This window comes from Rhamphochromis sp. 'chilingali' (assembly GCF_963969265.1).
Source record: "Rhamphochromis sp. 'chilingali' genome assembly, chromosome: 21".
NCBI lineage: Eukaryota > Metazoa > Chordata > Actinopteri > Cichliformes > Cichlidae > Rhamphochromis > Rhamphochromis sp. 'chilingali'.
In genome coordinates this window covers 20,598,483-20,617,872 of record NC_137949.1, presented here as the reverse complement: position 1 = coordinate 20,617,872, position 19,390 = coordinate 20,598,483, and the positions used below count along the sequence as shown (strand labels likewise).

The 19,390-nt window shown below is 38.3% G+C and overlaps 1 protein-coding gene across 1 annotated transcript in view; it reads right to left on the bottom strand.

The window, feature by feature from the left end:
* The window catches only part of stag1a (STAG1 cohesin complex component a), a 37,813-nt gene extending 20,513 nt beyond the window's left edge, over positions 1–17,300 (bottom strand). The window contains exon 1 of the mRNA XM_080871848.1: positions 17,118–17,300. The gene's annotated coding sequence lies outside the window, so the exon portion shown is untranslated. The remainder of the gene's footprint in view (positions 1–17,117) is intronic.
* Positions 17,301–19,390: the final 2,090 nt, after the last annotated feature.

Below are 19,390 nucleotides of genomic sequence, written 5' to 3'. Positions count from 1 at the left end.
GTCTGCTATAATTGGCCATTATCTCCAGAGACATAATGTGACAAGTTTCCAACACTCTAGGCTACAATGAGACTTAAAAAGCAAGACTGGATTCCTACTACTAACATCAGGATGAAAGAAATAAAGGCTGGCTTGTCAGGCACTGCTCACTGCTCGTGAGCTGTGAGCAGTGCCTGAATATATAATATAACCAATATAATATAGCCAATATAACCAATCCAGCCTTGCATGCTATTTCTGTCTCTATGCTCAAAAATAAATAAATAAATAAATAAATATATATATGTTCATGAGACTAGTCCACAAATGAATGTCCTGGAGGATTCACATACTGCTTTAATGTGGCATGGAGAACAACTTGTTGAGTGAGCGGCCGAGGTCAATATTACAATTTCTGAGATATTTCAGGGATTGAGGTGCAGGTTATTAACACATCTCGCATCTCGCTGGGCCCACTGATGAGAGAAATATGTCAATTTCACAAATAGGATTAGCATCACTAGCAAACAAAGAAAGAACAGGTAATTTGTAGAATAGAACAGAATTTAAGTTAATTCAGTGATTAGAACAGAAAGCGATTCAAGGCATTTTGCAAGTCAATGGGGTTTAAATCTCACCTTAATTAAGATAAAACCTATAATTACCCCCCCCCCCCTTTTTTTTTTTTTTTTAAATCTTGGTTCTGTCACTTTAAATATACAGCTGGAAGAAACAAAACAAAGTAAGTGGCTTGTCAAAGTACGAAGACATCCACAGGATTGCAGCAATGGAAAAAGTACTGTTACAGTTTGTATTTTGGAGATGAGGTGAATGTTTGAATGAAGATTAGGCTGAAATTACTTTAAGGCACTGGAGCTCAACAAAATGCATTTTAAAATGGTTGTTGAGCTGACTGATTGCAATCACAATGTTTACGTTTTATGTTGACATGTGTTCACAGATTAAGCCCGGGCCATTAAATGATGTCAAACAACAATTTGAAAGGTACAGAGTATGAAGTTAAGAGTTCCTCTCTGGTTACTTCCCAGCTCATGCCATTTGAATCAGTTCATAATGGCTTAATTTCTCCTGACATAATCGGTATTCCTCGTGCTTCCAAAACTACACCTGGCTGACCAACAAGTAGAAAGCTCTGCAAAAGCTTAGACATTTCTTATAACCTGTTTGTCCTTACTGATTAAAAAAATCCATTCATACTTGTACTTTCAAAAATGTACTTTCATGTACTTTTCAGTCATCTTTTAACATTTCAACTGCTATACTATTTATGAGTTAAATGTAAAACAGTTAATATGAACTATTATCAGGGCACCAGAACCTGAGTAAAATGCCTCTGCTATGGCTGTAAGAGAGCAGCGAAGGCAAGAGCATTAAAACAGAATCTTTGTGTCATTAAGCAATTTCATCCACTAATATTAGAAACAATGATATACATATATAATTCCAGCTCCATGAAATAAAAAAGCCGGACAAATGATGACCACAGACACTTCTAGATCAATTTTTAGACTCTCTTATGATGACAAGAGTGGACCAAGCCAATTAAAAAGACTCTTTTATTACCTCCGTTTTTGACCGTGGCCTTCAACGAATCAAACTCACATCTACTTCTAAACAAACAAAAGTAAAAAGGTGCATTTAACATCACTTTAATAAACAATTTAGGCGTATTTTAAGCCATAATTTCTATTAAAATAGAAACTGCTCTTCTTGAATCAATAAATGCTGTATACAAGACAAAGCCAAGACAAGACTGTCAACTATCTTGTTTAAGCCTTACAGTAGAAAATCCAGCTGAAGGAAGCAGGAGAGGAGTTTTTCTCTGTTTATATTACAGCCAAATGCTCAGCGAACACACCACTATGCAACAGGCTGACAAACAGCTTAACTTGGTTTCTTCAGTATACTATAGCAACTGATCTTCTGAGCAACCGTTACACAGAGCTCGGATTGAAATGGATTTGCTTTTACACTTCTTTCTGTTACTATGTTCAAAACTGGTCTGTACAATAATGTGGGGCATGCTGCCTTATTAAAACTGAATGGACTGTTATGTATATGCAAATTGTCAACGACTGCAAAGCACTGATCTCTACATGGCTTTCGGAATAGAGTAATTTTCTGCTCAACGACCGTTTAGCAGTTTAATTATTTTGTAAAAAAAAAAAAAAAAGGATTCAATTTGGGCAAGAATGTGGCCTATAAATTCACCTCAGCGGTGATCTCTAACTGTAAACCATCATCAGTGTCTCCTCTCTGCGTGAATGTGGTCTCTACAATATACATTTGACACCACTTTTTATGACAGCAGACGCTATAAAGAGAAAGTGGCACAGTGAGGTATCTCTGCTCTTTAGTCATACGTGATTTATCCCTGAAGAGTCCTACAGCAGTGTCAAGGGTGAATGCTGGCTGCTCAAGGATATTGGTCTACTTTAGTCAGGCAGGGTTTAAATGGATTCAATTAACTTCAATCTTGGTGGACCTAGTGGCCTGAGGGATCATCCAATGATGGGAAAATGAGAGGGTCAATCCCCCAGACGGCACACCAAAGTAACACAAGCGTCCTAACATACTGAGAGCTAAGGAAATGTGATTCACAAGCTTGGCTGTATGTGTGTACACTTTTGCTAAATTAAGCAAAATGTGCATACAGCACTACGAACTGATGAAATGCTGATTTTACCAAAGGGCTATAACAAATTCCTGATGTCTGTTGAGCTGATTAAGCTGTTGCCTACAAGCACCTGAAAATATACAAGGTAGACAAATTGCCTAGATGATCTGGGACGGTGTCATAAAGCACTGCAAACATCTACAGTATGCACGTGTCAAGTATACTGCAGCAGGTGAATGTAAGACAAATAGCCTGCATCAAGTCAGACAGCTTCATTCTAAGTTGGAGAAGAGAATGAGGAAGTGCCCGTTTTCTCACAGCTGTCAGTTGCTTAATCTTGTTATTATCTTCTTATTTTTTGCTCTTTCTGATCTTTCATTCTTCTGCATCAAGTAAGACATTATCATGGAGCTGAAGTCTTTATTTTTAATCAGAAACACTAAGCAAAAACCATAATGGAAAATTTCATAAATCCTAGAGGAGAGATGACATGTGGGTAAATGAAAAACCCATTAAAATAACATTAGCGCAGATCTAGCTCACTTTGCTTCAAAGTCCACTGGACTTCGCTGAGGATACGTATATAATCATTCCAAAAACAAGCATTTTTTGAAGTGCAGATTCACTGTACAAGTAGCTGCAGTGACGAAAATCATTAATTGGCTAAGGTCATAAGACTAATGCATGCAACGATCAGTGAGAAGCTTTGAGACACAGCCCAAATGTAATTAAGAGAGAAGCACTTACAGGAACGACTTGCGTCATCTGTGAATGGCAACAAGCGGTTGTAACTGACGTACTGTATGATGGATAATTAAACAGAACGTCATATTGCCTGCAATTACAAACCACTGGAGGAAATCTGGTAAATACGAGGTGTTTTCTGTTGTACAAAACATTTTGGCGAGTGGCCAACACCCAGTCAACAGTTCAACTCTGAATAAGCTCCTCAGTTTTAAGACTTTGCAGCTGCAGGGCCAGTGAGCCCATGCAACATTATGATTAGGAAAACATGTCAGCTTTAAATATTTTAGTTAGCCCAGACCTCTTCTACTTGTCAGACCCAGCAATAGTTATTTTTTGTTACTGAAAATGCTTCAGTGAGCATCAGATAGAGGAGTCCTTCTATACCCTGGTACCTCATCGCAATAGAGCAGCTCACTGTTCATTTCTGCAAACATCCGTTACAAAGTTGGGGTTTGGGTTTGCTCAAATACTTTTGGGAAATTATAAACATCTTTTATTTCTCTTGGTATTTTCTAAATTTATGATATTATCAGATTTCAAATGAGATCTTTTTTGTGTGAGGTGCAAGTTTCTGTGATAAATACAGACCTTAAAGCCATCATCGCCTTGTAATAAGTAAAGCTAAGTCTTAATTTAATCCAGTCTGCCAGCTTCTCACACTTAAGGTGTGAAATACAAGATGAAAGTCAAGAAACAATTATGACAGAAGAAGGAGAAAGCAGATTAATACTTTATTAGCAACAGAAAGACGTGCTACTCTGCAGCAACTGTTATGTTAATAATAAAACATGAGATGAAAAATATAAAGAGAGCCAGGTTTATGTATTTTTATTGTGATTAAAAGTAGCAGTTACCACCACTAAAAATAGAACTGTGGAAGCACTGAAGTAACTGTGGCTACTTTACAACAGCTATTACTTTTCGTTTATTTCCCTTGGTATTTTCTAAATTAATCTGGCCTCAAACAGGAACCAAAAGCAGAAAACATCTATCTGTGTGAGGTGCAAAGAGAAACAAAGTTCATCTTTTAAAAAGTAATGCTGCGCCTTGATTTAATATGCCAATTTGCTGGCTTTCTACAATTTAAATTACTACCTTGCACGGCATTCAAGACAACACCAGAGCGAAAGTCGAGAAACAATTATAATAGATGGAAAATAAAACAGAGAGCCACTCTTCTGGAAGTACGCTGGCAGACCAGACACAACTATGCTTGTAAAAGAAAAACAAGGAAGATAAACAAAGGATGACAACAGCAGGCAGTAACCTGCATGATCCGTACGTGCCGTACCCAATAACCAACAACAAATGTGTAGTTTCAGCAAAGCAAAAGCCGACACCATGTACAACGCGTACAAGCAACACTTTTAATTCATGTGAGCTGGCACCTAAACAGTGTGTCCTCACTAACACTCAACAGTATGCTATGAGTTTGCATTTTGAAATCAATAAATGACACCAATTTATGACTTCTCTGAGTTTAGGTACAAACAGTTAAAAACACATTTTTGTCATATTTCTGACAACATGTGTTTTCTTATTTTCATGACAGATGGTCAAATAAATTTGACAAGCACAGCACATCCTAATTTTAAAAACATTAGGCTGATGTTTGAGCCATTACTATTATCAAACAATTGTTAACAGAGGTGGGTGTGCTTGAGGTAAAACTAGTAGATTAATCAAATTTAATGAAATTTTAACCAATTTTGTAGCATTTTTGTTTTGTCCCATATGACTATACTGTTCCACAGTGTCACCAGAGGATTGGTAATCATATCTGTTATACTGTAGGACAGGTAGTGTACATTGGATTTAGAAAACTATCTTCTTTTTTTTTTTTTTTTTAAACAAATACAGCTACCTTGAGATTCTTTTGATTTACAGTGATGAATAGAAGTGTGTTTCTCACCTACTGATTTTTCTCTGCTTTTGTTCTCTCAAGGATTGTGGGAATAAGGCCCAGCATATAATCACAGTGTCAAAGAAGTAAACAAAAAGTGATTTTTTTTTTTATTGCTCTCAGCTACAATAAAGACAAAAGCAGCAGCTCCCAAGCCTTTAAAACTTCTCCAGTGATGGCCAAACAGCCCCGGACTTTTAAGCTTAAACCAAAATTGGTCCCCGTGGGCCACGTCTACAAGCTGAAACGCCAGGACAATAACTGCACTTTATCATGCTGCCAGGCTCCATACATACTGAGAGCAAGGAGCCATGGCCTTATAATGCGGAACAGCCTTGAGGCCAACTGTGGCTGTCTGGTTTAACCAGATTATGATTATGTCACACGGGAGATTACCAGACATTATCCAACATAGAAAGTCATGGTCATGTTCCTGCACACACACAGAGACACAGTCACCAAGCACACACATGCACAGCCATCTGTTATTGCCACAAACTACTGTATGCTCGTTTTCTGCAGCACACAAAGATTAAACCTAGCAAAGAGGAGGGGAGGGGAAGGATGCTGTGTGAACAGCACTCGCTGATAAGATCTCTGCTGAAAAATAGATTTTCTTTCCCAATCTCCTGAGAACTACCTCTGTGAATAAAGGATAAACAGATCATAAGAAAAGAAAAAAAAAGAGGGGGGAGGGTGCATGGCAGTGGAACAGCTTAAGAGAGACAGATGAAGCAGAGAAGAGGCAATAAATGTTTCTCCCTCTGTGCGTGCAATGGCTGCCTGCTCGGTTGTAGCGGACGCAAAATGGAGCCACGAAACTGAGGACAGAGGGTGGGGGAGATCAGGGGGCAAACAGGAGGAGGGGGTAAGGTGGGAAAAAAAGGAGACAGTGTGACAGCAGTGCTGAGGGGGGAGAGGGAGGGGAGCACAGTGTCTAATTTGTTCTTCTCTCATCTGTCTGGGCACCCTCTCTCACCTTGGCCCAGATTTACAGTCTATACTTCATATTCTGATGGAGTGGGAAAGAAAAGCAGGACAGGCGCAGGACACACACACATGCACACACATGCACACACACACAACCTATGGAAGCTATTAGTTCTGATAACTATTATTACTTCCCAATCATCCTAGTGGCATGTTGAACACTTCACAGGAGTGAGAAGCTTGCTAATCTAAGCAGGCAGGTGTGTCAAAGCAAATAAAAAAATAAGAAGAAGAAAAAGAAAAAAAAAAAGGAAGAAAAAAAATGCTGTAATGTTGCAATAACGTGCAGGCAGCTGAGGAGAAAATGACTGCCCAGATACAGACTGCAGCTAAGTGATTCAGAAGAAGAGGCTAGCGAGCTTTGACTGAAGCAGATGGCCGATTTAAAAGAGAGCTTCAAGGAGGTAGAGTATGTAAATCTCAGCCAGGTGTCTGACACAAATGTCAAGACATAGACATTTAAAACAAAAACACAAAGAAAAGAGCAGCTAGCTGGATTCGTACTCAGTGGTATATTCAATAATGTTTTTAGACTAGCTGAGAAAAGAACAGAAGCTTTCTCTCTACTAGCGGTGGAGTGTTTTAGAAAACACATAATAAAGAGATCATTACTTTATATCTGTGCTGCCACCAAGTCCATTAGGCAGCAAGTCAAACTGCAGACACGCGTTACTGACAACATTTGGACAATAGCTCGTTTATATGACTGCTAAGAGCAGAACTAATGATTTTTCATTTTGTGCCATTGGTATTTGTGGCAATCATCGACAAACTATTTAAAGAAACAGTGTGCAGGCTTTCAGTTGATGTTTTTTCAGTGGTTTTGAAAACGATTAGGTAGATAATAATGCATTCAGAGAGCCCTTGGATTTAGAGCTGAAAAGCTTTAAAGTCTCTCTCTCTCTCATTCATATATATATACCCGGTATATATATATATATATATATATATATATATATATATATATATATATATATATATATATATATATATATATATATATATATATATATATATATATATATATATATATGATATGATATTTTCCTGTTCTTTATCTAATGACCACAATTATAGTAGATATAGTGATTTGTGAATGAATTTATAAAATAACTGTGTCAATAACTGTATGAACATTTATTAAAAGCATTTGCTAGTTGTGTTCTCGCTTCAGGAAAAGCTGCATTTCTCCTCAGGACACTGCTCTTCCCATACAACGTATTGCTGTTAGTAGTGGTTGGCAGCTCTGATTGGGCTCTGAGCACAAAGCCAAGTAAGGGAGACCGCCCAGTAAATCCTGTTCAAGAAGCCCAGGATGAAAATCAAAGTGTACTGAAAAACACATGCTGGTAAATCAGAACTAGAGCTCAGGGTTGTGAACCTCTGGATAAATCACATTCTGCAATATTTTTGAAAGGTTACATGCTTAAACAAGCAAAGCTGGCAAATACTGCCCTCAAATGTGAAGATTTGCTGTTCAGAACTTAAAACAGCCACGTTTTCTTATCTGTGGTTTTTAAATAAGGATAGATTAAGAATTCAAACACCACCAAGTTACCAACAAAGAAATGAATAACTCAGAAATATACTGTCATTGTATTTACATGCAAAGATTAAAAACTAGATTTTATACTCAAAAATCTTTGTTATTGTTGTTTTTTTGGGCTCACTGACATTGAGTTTTGAGCTAAACACTGACCATACCTGGACATTTTGGCTGATACAAAGTAATCCAAGCATGTCCAAGTACAAATTTGAAAAGTTTAAGGAAACAGTTCATGAAATGTTTGTCTGAGCCTGAACTGGATGGTTTGGTTTGTATGTGGACAGCACTGGGAAGACAATGTGCAGGGAAATTTATAAAAAAAAAAAAAAAAAAAGAGGTTTACAGGTAAATAATCTGTAAATAATCAGCTAGATTGGGCAGGGCAGCTCCTAATCCAGAGCACACAGAGCAGATGGGAATCCAATATTATGAGTGCAGAGTTAAGAACAAAACCAAACAAATGTCTATTAGTAGATCTTCTGTCACATCTCGATTCTTTATAGGCCTCAGTTGAGTTTAAAGCAGGGATGAATCCATAACTTTTTTACTTTTAAGTTCTAAAATACTTTTCATGGTTTTAAAACTAGTTTTAGCTTCCAACCCTGCAGGAAAGCTCCCTCTATTAGTTCACGTTGCTGCAATTCTTGTCTTGTAGTGACCATTTAATTTCCCCCTCTACAGTCAGAGAATTGACTTGGCACAAGCCAGGGAATCAATATTAAGTAAGACTGTGTACAAATAGCACTGACCGCTGAGACAAACACTTCCGCAGCTGATACTGAGGAGGTGGTGTTTGCTCTTGCTTGAAGCTGGTTGTTAACCTCGGTCGTATAAATGACACCTTAAGGATTTGCAGGTCTGGTCTGGTGTCAAATTTAGATCGGACTGCTCTGAATGTAAATAACAAATCAAATACCCCCCCCCCCCCGGGCCGAGGCGGGAATTTACTCATGTCCTGGACAGCAAGGAAGCAAAACAGAGGTTAGACTAAATGCCTCAAAACGAGTCAATAATGCATCATAATCTCTCTTTTCATTTTATGGACTACAGTCCTGGAGGAGCCGCAGATACATTTCACACCTCTCAATCAATGTTTATGCACATCCAGGACTTTCTCTTTATTATACTGCTGGCTATTGCTTTAAAAGAAATTTTTCACACAGGGATTAGGGAACTGAGAAACGCAGACTATTCGGTGCAGCAAGCTTTTCTTCTTTTTTATTTTTGTTTTTTATGCCCTGAGCTGTGGAAACAGCTGCCTGGGGGATACGAACATAGCTTAACCTGGTGATGTTTTTTAAGATAAAATTGGAAGCTAATTTTTAAAAAGTTGATTTATTTATTATTCATACATGCATCATTTATTTTTACAGCCTAATTATCACTAGCCAGTCACTTATAAAGCAATTTGATTACCAGCAACTTGTGTGAAAACAATCTATGCCTCTTTTGAAGAAAAAGAAGCACAAAATAAATGTTCTTAAAAAATATATTCCAATTATATGCAGCTTGTTACAAATATATTAACCTAGAATTTACTATGAACTGTGATGTTTTCTATATCGTTTTTCTCCATTACATAACAGTGTTGCCCTACTTTTTTAGTAGACCAGCAAACATACGCTTGTTTGTGCATCGGTAGGTCACGCAAATGTTTACAACTTTTCTTTATTACATATTATTAGTTATTTATTATAATTTTGGGGAATTTACTCATAAGATAGCCACCATATAGAAATCACTGCTTGCACTACTTTTTAATGCCACCTTGAACTCTCTGCTGCATTCAGAGAGAGAAGAAGTGCTGTGGGCAGGCATTTCTTCAAGCTGGCTGTCAGAGGCTTGGTTTTTAATAAGGTGTTCCAGTCCACAAAGCTCGACTTTACATTGCTGATGTAAAATGAACTGCTGTCAGTTTCAGCAGAGCAAGAAATCCAATCAGACAGGAACAAAATCGTCTGCCCTAACAGCAGAAGACAGATGACGCACGCCAAAACATCTACTTAAACAATGTGTAATTCTAGGTGATAGAGTGGGAAATTAGATGATGTTTTAAACTGATTTCCTCTTTACTCCTCCTGCAAAATATGGCCCGTATTGAAAATGTCATCTAGCTGTTTAATGTTTATGAACTTTTAATATTTAACAGCCCCCACAGAAATAATCTCAAACTATTACTGCAGATGTGCAAAAGGTGACAAAAACACCCCCACTTTGTTGCTGGATATTTTTTTTAAATGATGGAAATAAAACAATGTTTCACCTGTTATGCCTCCAGCAAGAGGAAACTTCGGGGGCACATTGTTATGCTGTTGTTGTCTCATGTTTCTATGGATTTTCACATCACTGATAGAGCTTGACTGAAAAATAAGGAAGCAAGCAATCATGCGGTTGATATTTGTGATCTACTACAATCTTCTATGTATCAAAAGTAAAAGGTTATTCATATTTTACAGTTTATTTACCAATTTAAATTTTATTAAATCCATTAGGTAAGTAGAAGTAGCAAGCATAATTACACTTTAATGCAAAAATACACTTAAGAGTGAAGGGCAGAAACTGAAAAACAAAAAGGCTACAACTGTAACAAGCTATGTGAACACAGGTTAAATGAATAAGGTTGGAGAGACCAAGCACAAAAGTCTGGAAGGAAACAGAATGGAAAATCTGAGGTGATTTAAAATGTCAAATTAAAACAGGAAATACAAAGAACAACCAACGTCCGGCACTGTAAAACCTTTATCGACAATAGACCAAGTGTCATAGAATACAAATATATTTGAGTCACCTGCAAAAGATACAGATGAGTATTAAAATGTGACCTATTTGAGAAAATAATACATTCCACTATTCACTAAGAGTGGAAAATTGAGTCTATCAGAAGCCTTAGCCCTGTTAGAACATTAGCAGAGTCACAGCTGCTAACAGCTGAATAGCTTATTCATAAAAAATTAAAAAAAATTAAAAATCAGAAAAACTGACTTGAAGCTCAAAAAACAGCCGTCAAGTCGCAGGCAGGTAGTGCCAGTAAAATGGAAACTATTACTCAGCCTGTCGTTCCATCACTTAAGCTGTGACATCGATGACGGTAAAACACAGCTGAAAAACCTTTGATGTAGAAACACTGTCAGGGTAACTATAATAGTCCCATATCAGGGAGTCAAAATAGCCTAAATATATGTTATATATGTTGAAACACTGCAAAGAAAACCTTTCAGATCCAGGATGGAATACAATTTTTCTTCCTGAAAAGAAAAATTAAGATCTTGACTCTTGGAAATAAATGGTTTATACTATTTTCTGTGCTCTTGACTCTTGACAGCCAGTGCCAGCCAAACAGCTGAGCTGTGTCAGCAAACACGCTTGCATGTCAGGAGGTAAAATCAGCTTGTTCGGGCTAGCAAGCACTGAGCCACTATATAGTAATACCAGTGAGAGATCACAACCCTCCAAAAACACACACAAACACTCTCTCTCACGCATACACAGAGCAAAGCACATCTCCTCTCATTAGTGCTCACCCTGACAACCGAGGAGCTTTTAACAGATAGATTCTGAATACAGATTTTGCTGCCTTATGGTAAAGACCTCATGAGTTGACATCATCTCATTAAACCCATCATTATGTCAAGATTGCATTACTATATTATTTATAAAACATGCCATTTTCCTTTTCAAACAGTCTAGCAATGATACTCAGCCTAGTATTCCTTTGTACGCACTATATCAGGGAATAGATAATACTGAAAAATACTGGGTTAATATACATATACATCGACTGGTATTGTAACATCTTGGTTTAATGTGAGCTAGGATAGTTAAAAATCAAACAAACAAAAGCAACAGTTCTTCAAAAAAAATCTCTTGTTTCTTGTTGATAGTGCAAACACATACTTTACATATTTCTGTGCTTTGACTTGTAATTTTTTTTTCCAGATTTCCTCACTTGTAGTGTGGGCTTTGATATCTCTACAGCTCCCTGAATATTGAAACGACTAATGGCCTTCTATATCTTTATTTAAAATGCCATCAGCATGCCCAAGCACACACTTCTATGTTAATAAAGCTTACTCCTAGCCAGCAGCTCAATTCTTTGTTATTTCATTCAAGAAGAAAACACTATGCAATGCAAGACCCTTTCAAAACATTTTTCCTTGTGCATGTGTAATGGGTAATCACACCGGCAATCGATGCAGTGCCATTCCATGTCCATGTATATTGCATTACATAACCCATAACAAAAGATGTACAGTTGTTCTTTATGATCATGCTCTAGCCTATTTAGACTCCTCACTGTTACTTCCAGACTCCAGTAAGTAATTTTATAACAAAAAACAAAACCCACTGTGCCATTTGACATATTAAGTCCAGTTGGTATATTCAAATATTAACATGATTTCACTTTGTTTACTTATCTATCTTATGTCCAGAGCCACGCTGAAATTAGACTTGGACATTACAGACATTTTATTGCTCACATAAACTTTACTAGGGTGGGAGACTTTGTATATTAACAGACAATCAAATACAATTATTTTATTCCCCTCTGGATTGTTTTCTAATCATAATCTCTTCCCTCAAAGTTCAGTTGCTGCTAACCAGCCAACCCGGTCGTTGCAGTCTTGAACTTCCCCACTGGCTGGGTGTGCAGGTCGCGTTGTGGCCGTCATTGAGGGTCATTCCGCTGCCTTACCGAAAACTCTTTCATCCCTTGGTTGGACAGATTCAATTGCCACAGTCTTGAACTGCAACTCGTGACATCACTCCTTTTCCTGTTCTCAATGTTAAGGGCTCAGCAGGCAGAGAGCCAGTTCATGTGTTGCCACCATGAACTCAGTGATGCTAAGCCAAGACACTAGTGTAGGGTTGGATCAGGTTAAACTAGAAACTTCCCTAAGAGACCTTGGTTGTTAAGTATTTCCAGACGAGCACTTTATAAATTATATTACATAATAAATCTTTGAAGGAAAATTGATGTGTCAAAGTTTGTGAATAAATGCATATACCCCCCACCTCTACAAATGTCCACAAACACACAGCAGTTCCTCTATAAAGCCATGCCAGTTTTTAAATCTCTCCCCTTTCGCACTCTGCATGACCCCGCCTACTCTCGCCGCCTGTGACAGTGGCAATTATATTCTGTTGTGGATATGAACAGCTGGAAACTTCAGAGCCAACTAGTCATTCCTGTTATACTCATTTAAAGTCTGGCTGATGGGTGCAAGCAGAGTTGGTGCACTGAAGTCTGTATGGACAAGTCCATGTGGCATGACAGAAAACTGACAGGCATGCATTTTTCCAACCAAATGGACCCCACCCTTTAACTTACTAACTTTAGTTAATTTTGCAATTTTTTAGAGTTAGTCATAGAGTTAAAAAGGGCCAACTAATATATCTAGTGTATACTGTTAGGTGCATGCTAAGCTAAAAGGGAGTCACCTGTGCTGCTCTGCAAGCCTAAGTGTTTTTAATACAGGTAATCCTATGTGTGTACTCTGCTCTGTCTGCATCTCATTTTGTTACTTTTACTTAGAAATTGAACATTTATCATCTTTTTACTTACTTACTTTTTAGAAAATACAGATATGCATTGTCTATTGCCAACCAGTCAAAAGGCCCACATTGCCTGCACCCTTGTGCCATAACGCTATAAATTCAGCTTGGCTTTGAAAGAACATCATTCTACTTGACAGTCAACAGGTCTGACAACAGCAATGAGGCTAATTACAATCCAGCAAACCGCAAAAGGAACGCCTGCAACGAACCAGCAGTGACAAAACTATTTCAAAAGCTTTCCAAAGGTTTATTCCATATTGACAGGAGCAAGCTGCAGGGCTTATAGTGCACAACCACAGTGACACAACTTACGCTTCAAAAAATAAGGTGTAACGTGTGCACAGTGGAATTCTACTACAGTAAATATGTCAACTATCACCATAGCAATAAAAGTAATAAAACAAAGACTTCTGCGATTGCTGATAGGATGAATTCATTCAGAACTTTGAACCAAATACACCTATAAAAGATCTTCCATTATCTTCAGTAAAACATCGTTGTGAATGTGAAACGATAAATCAGTGCTGTTCTCACTTCTCAGGTGTTACATGGCTAATCGCTGAGAGTTTGCACATATGACAATACTACTTGTTTTTCTTCTTCTTTTTTTTGACTCTTGCAAACCACTGAAAGCTGGTTTTCAATGATAGTGCCATTTTTTTCCAGCATCTTAAATCAAGGTCACCATTTAATAAGCTCTGACAAATGTCAAAGCCATTAAATAATCCCCTGAGCTGTAACATTATAGGAATATGGCTCTAACAAAAAGCACGCTGCACTTGAGTGGTGAAAGCCTCTGGCTAAGAAATGATCAAGCGCTCATAACATAAATCAAGGTCTGCTCTTTACAATTTGATTCAAGGTCTAAAACAAAACTCTGATATGCTTGAATTATTACAGTATCTTATCGTCAAGATCAGTGTAGACGTAAAATCGTTCTGCAACACATTTGCCATAATTTAAAAATTACAACAAGCAGCATTATGTGTTCATAATACTAATTACAACTAATATCCAAGTCCTTTTTATTTTGGCTTTCTAGCTAGGGCAAAGAGCCAAGCGATTTCGAGGAACAGAGGAAGGATTATTCACCATTTCCCTTAATCTTCTGTTATTTAAAGGTTTAAACAATGACATGCTCAAGAAATGTCACCCAGTGTCAGCTTTGAATTGCTGTATTCTGAAGCCAAAGGGAAGGATATATATTTTAGCACTCACTGAATTCCGCAAATAGAAATGACAATTTTATGGACATTAAAATTTTACTTTTTATTAAACAGAGCACCTCTGTGTCTAGTATTACACCATTTAAACACATTCCATTAAGGTGGATACAAGTTAACCAGTAATTTGGGATCAAATAAGAACAGTTTTTCCTATTTACGTTCTAGGAACACTCTTGTACTACTACTACAGCTACAATGTGTTTTAGTGTGTTAGGATAGTACAGGAACAGGCAACAGCCTATATGGGTTCTTCTGCTGGAAAAGTAAACAAACTCTGTAGTGCAAATACCACTGAAACATGTTTTGTCTGTGAGGCCTTACAGGGAAGTGTGATTGTGTGTGGTTATGCGTGTGCATGTGTGTTTAATTTTGGCAAACAGGTTTGGGCCTCACTCTGAAGGAAAATCTCTAGGATTGTAATAGAAATATGTGTAACCATTTTTAAGTTCATTTTTTTAATGATAAAAGACATTTTTGTTTATTAAATAGCCATAAATCACAGGAAAATCCTTCAACTTATGTTAGGTAAGGTATCGCACATTCATTAAAAACAACAACAAGAAACCCAAAACTGTCCTGACCAATTCACCTTACACACAAAATCACACCCCAATGGACCTTTCTTAAACAGGAAAAACCCTGGTATGTGCATTTCACTAAAAGAAAATTGCTCCCAATGTACATTACCACAAAACTGCAACCTAATAATGTAATCAAGAGGTAATTTGTGAGGACATTCATTGGGAATGTACTCAGGATTTCACAAACAGAGCTGGGACAGATTTTCAGTCAGGCAGATATAGTCATAGCACAGAGTCAAATAAATGCAGCCGTCAGCTGCATTTCCCCACAAAATTTCAAGTAGTACATTTGTATAAATTGCCTAAATACATTTTTACAGAAGTGGTAGTTTCCCTATTCCACTTGTCTGGTGGCAGCATGAAAATGATAAAGAACACCCACCGCCACAAATAAAAATCTAGTTTAATATCAATCTAATAATATTTGTAAGACTGCTTGAAGGCTAACTCTCCAAACATAGTAGATTAACAATGATTCAAATCAATGGAAGAAGCACTTACAGAAATATTTTTGCATTAATGCTATGATATACACAATCTCCCAGGTACTCACTTGTTGGTTAGTCCTAAAAAAAAGATTTATAAGATATTTTAGCGACTGATTATTATAACTATACAGCACGATATGCATGACAATTTTATGAAATACACATATATAGACAATATTATGGAGTTTTGCTATTAAAATGTCTACCCAGAATGTGCTTGGATTTTAGACAAATAAATAAAACTAGCCTAACATCTGCAGATGACAACAGACCATGATATACTTGTTACACTGGTTTATTGTGAAAAATGAGTCAAGAGCCTAACAGCTAAAACCCTTTCCAGGTCCCATCATGTTTTATTTGTTCGTAGTGTATATTTCTGCAGTGTGATAATGGAAGGCAAGCAGGCTGCAGATAGCAAACCAACACAGCCTGCATGAGAAATCACATGGTTGACTGTAAACAAAGCAGTTATGCAACAATCTGAGATTCATGCAAACTGCCAGCAGGCACTCTGACCCACTATAACCGATCGCCTAACTAGACTGCACTGGGTGAGCTGCACAGGGGTCAGTGTTGGAGGGAAGCTAGGACCGAAGCCTGTTTAAACCTGTAGGGGTAGCTGATGGAGCCCATCCCCCTTATGTGACTCATGTTTCCCCGCTCAATGTTGCCTGCTTCCCGCACAGAAGGGGGCAGGAAAGGGGGGAAGAAGCGCCATAATAATTATGTAAAACATGCAGGAGTCCGTCCTGCATGTTTGCACTGAAAAGCATGCATGTGCTGTCACTGACTAATAAAGCAACATGTTTATTTTGCTGCTTGGAAAGTCACCACGACTCCCAGGAACTTGAAGGCATACTGATGTTGACACAAGGGGGTGGGAAAGAAAAAGAAAAAAGTAGAAACTGGGATATCTCACGTTGTGTATCTTGTGCGTATGCAAAAGGAAAAACTGCCAATTGGTTGATAACAACAATGTCAACAACAACGTGGCAAGTAGCGTTTGAGCTGGTGACAAACCAAAGCAAAGAAAGCAGAGCACGGCAGGAGGGCAATACTGTACAATCATAATACGGCTCTGCAAATGAGAGAAGGTGATGCTCTGAATCCTGCCTTGCAAAGACCATGAAAACACGTCACACCGCATGGCTCTTTATTTGTTGACAAGCCAAACTCCTCCGCCGGGTGGAAATCGGTGGCAAAACAGGCCGGTGCTGCGGCACACACTTGCCCTTCCATCAAGTTGTCTTGCCGAAAATTTTTGGGGCTAGCTCGCAAGCTAACGGCTCCGCTAGGCTACAATGTAAGTGAGGAAGAGAGAGAAAGCACATTCACCTCCGTTAGCCGCTAGCGCCCATCCCCCAACCAACCAGTGTTCCCTGTCTGTGTCCACCATCTTTAATCTGTGTTCCGTCTCACTTCCCACCGCACAAAACACGACAAAAACACAAGACACTCACCTTTAACGACCATCGCCAAATCGATTATCACCTTCCGAACTAAAAAATCGATTTTCGTTTTAATATCGTGCGTATTTTAATATTGAAAGTTGGCCGAGCGAGCGGAACCGCGCCTTGAGAGAAGAGCAGCAATCCTAAACCGCCATCTGGTGGTATTTTCCTCTCTGTGATGCAGCGGGAGCGGCGCAGCCTCAGACCGAGACACAGCTGCCCCCTGGCGGACACACCGAGCTGCGGCGGACACGAGCCTCCGGGGGCGAGCGGGGAGAAGGGAGGGACCCCGCCAACACATCGCTGACGGGGACGCGCACAGGAGCAGCGAGACTCCCCGCTTCTTTCCCAGTTGAGTTACTACTTTGAAGGGCTTGTCTGGCGAGAATTGCATATAAGAAGCCATTTAAAATTCTACAAACTACAAGCACTTACTGGTTGTCATCTGGAATATTACAGCTATACATTACACCTTTCTGTGTTCAAATAGGCTACATCACAAAACCCTTATGTAGTTCCTTTCTTCCTTATAATTATTTTTAATAAATATGAGTTATTCAGTACACCTAAGTAAAAGTGAGTGACAGGCATTTTTTCTTCAGAGCCCAGAGTAGCCTTTTTTCTATCCTTTTTTTTGGCTGACAAGCAGTCTGATAAACTCTAGGGTGTATTCTCTATAGATAAGGGACTACGATACTTCTTAGTTTCTAAAGTTGACAAAGTGTGACAAGGCCACACATGCATAAATCTTCTACATTAATGACCTTTGGCTTGTAGATTTTTTTTTATGCTTTTCAGACTCACATCCTAGATGGAGAGTGACAAAAATAAGAGTGTGCATGTGCACATGGCCGAACTCCTACAGCAGGTCCTTGGGCTGAAATTGGATGTGCATAAACCCAATTACAGTCTGGATGTACTCACATTACTCACTCCAGCTCAACATGGCGTGATATTGCCAGAAAGGGAGGGTGATAGAGACACAGACAGAAAAAGAAATTTAATTATATTATTCCCACATCAGTGTCTTTAAGTGGATATCAAACACCAGCAGTGCATACTGCATGTGTGTGAGAGTTAGAGAGTGAGTGCATAAATCAAAAAGAAAGGCTGCTTAACCTTTATTACATCTTTTAAGATAGGGCAGTGATGCGTCTGCAAATGCACAGATAGAGGCAAGAGCACACGCACAAACAGACCAACTGGTTATTCATTTGACGGATGCACTGTTTGCCATAGCAACGCCACATCTTGCCCATAAAAGCTGTAGCAAGATCCTCCCCTCAGGGCTATTTGACACACACATACAAACACATACACACACTCATGATTGTGTGGCTCATTCACTGACATAATACATTCCCTAACCTTAACCAACCCAAAAGGCCTCAGTTTTTCTTTCAGACCTTAACAACACTTGGGATGCATTGGGAAGGGTGTCTTTTGTTTCAGAATTACTGCAGCACTTTATGGAGCTTCTTATCATCAGAGGCCTACAATCTAACCCTGGCCAGCAGGTAATGCAAGAAAGCTCTGCATATGTGGCTCACCAAACTCAACAAACAGACTAAAAAAAGAGCGTTCTGTAGATTTTGTGCAACAGCATGCTACATTTATATCTCGTATTCGCTCTATGTTTTAATGCATTTATATATTTTTTCATTCTAGGCTTCCAAATTTAAATCAGTTCCATTTTCATGTAACCACACATAAATTTAATACCATTTTTCTTTTGTGTATTTATTTAAAAAATAACCTAAATCAGTTATAGGCTGACCCAAATGAAAATGGTGATGGTAAGGCGCATGACTTTAATCTTTCACTTAACTGCTTTCAGGCAAAATAACTGCATCTACCTTGTTCTCTCTAAATCAAGCTCACTGTTTTTTCAGTCTTGCTTATTCACGTATTTGTTTTTTTTAATGAATTATGTCTGTTTTCATCACAGGCTTTATGGTTTTTGATAGACCTGTCACTGATTGTTTTTACATTACTTTTTATGATAGGAATGAATACACAAATTAGGTATGGTTGGGAAAGATGAGACAGAATACCTTTGAACACTCGTGTGCATCAGGATAAACAAACACCAGCCTTTATAAAGCTATTGTTAGCCTTATGATAGACTGGCAACCTCTCCAGGGTATATGCCATCTTTTGTGCAATCCATGGATGGATAGAAGCTAATTCTAACAACTGAAGGAGTGTGAAAACTAAGGAAGAAGCTAAAAGATGTTTATTTTTCCAAAAACTCTCCACTCCAAAACTTTGCTCCTAAAGAC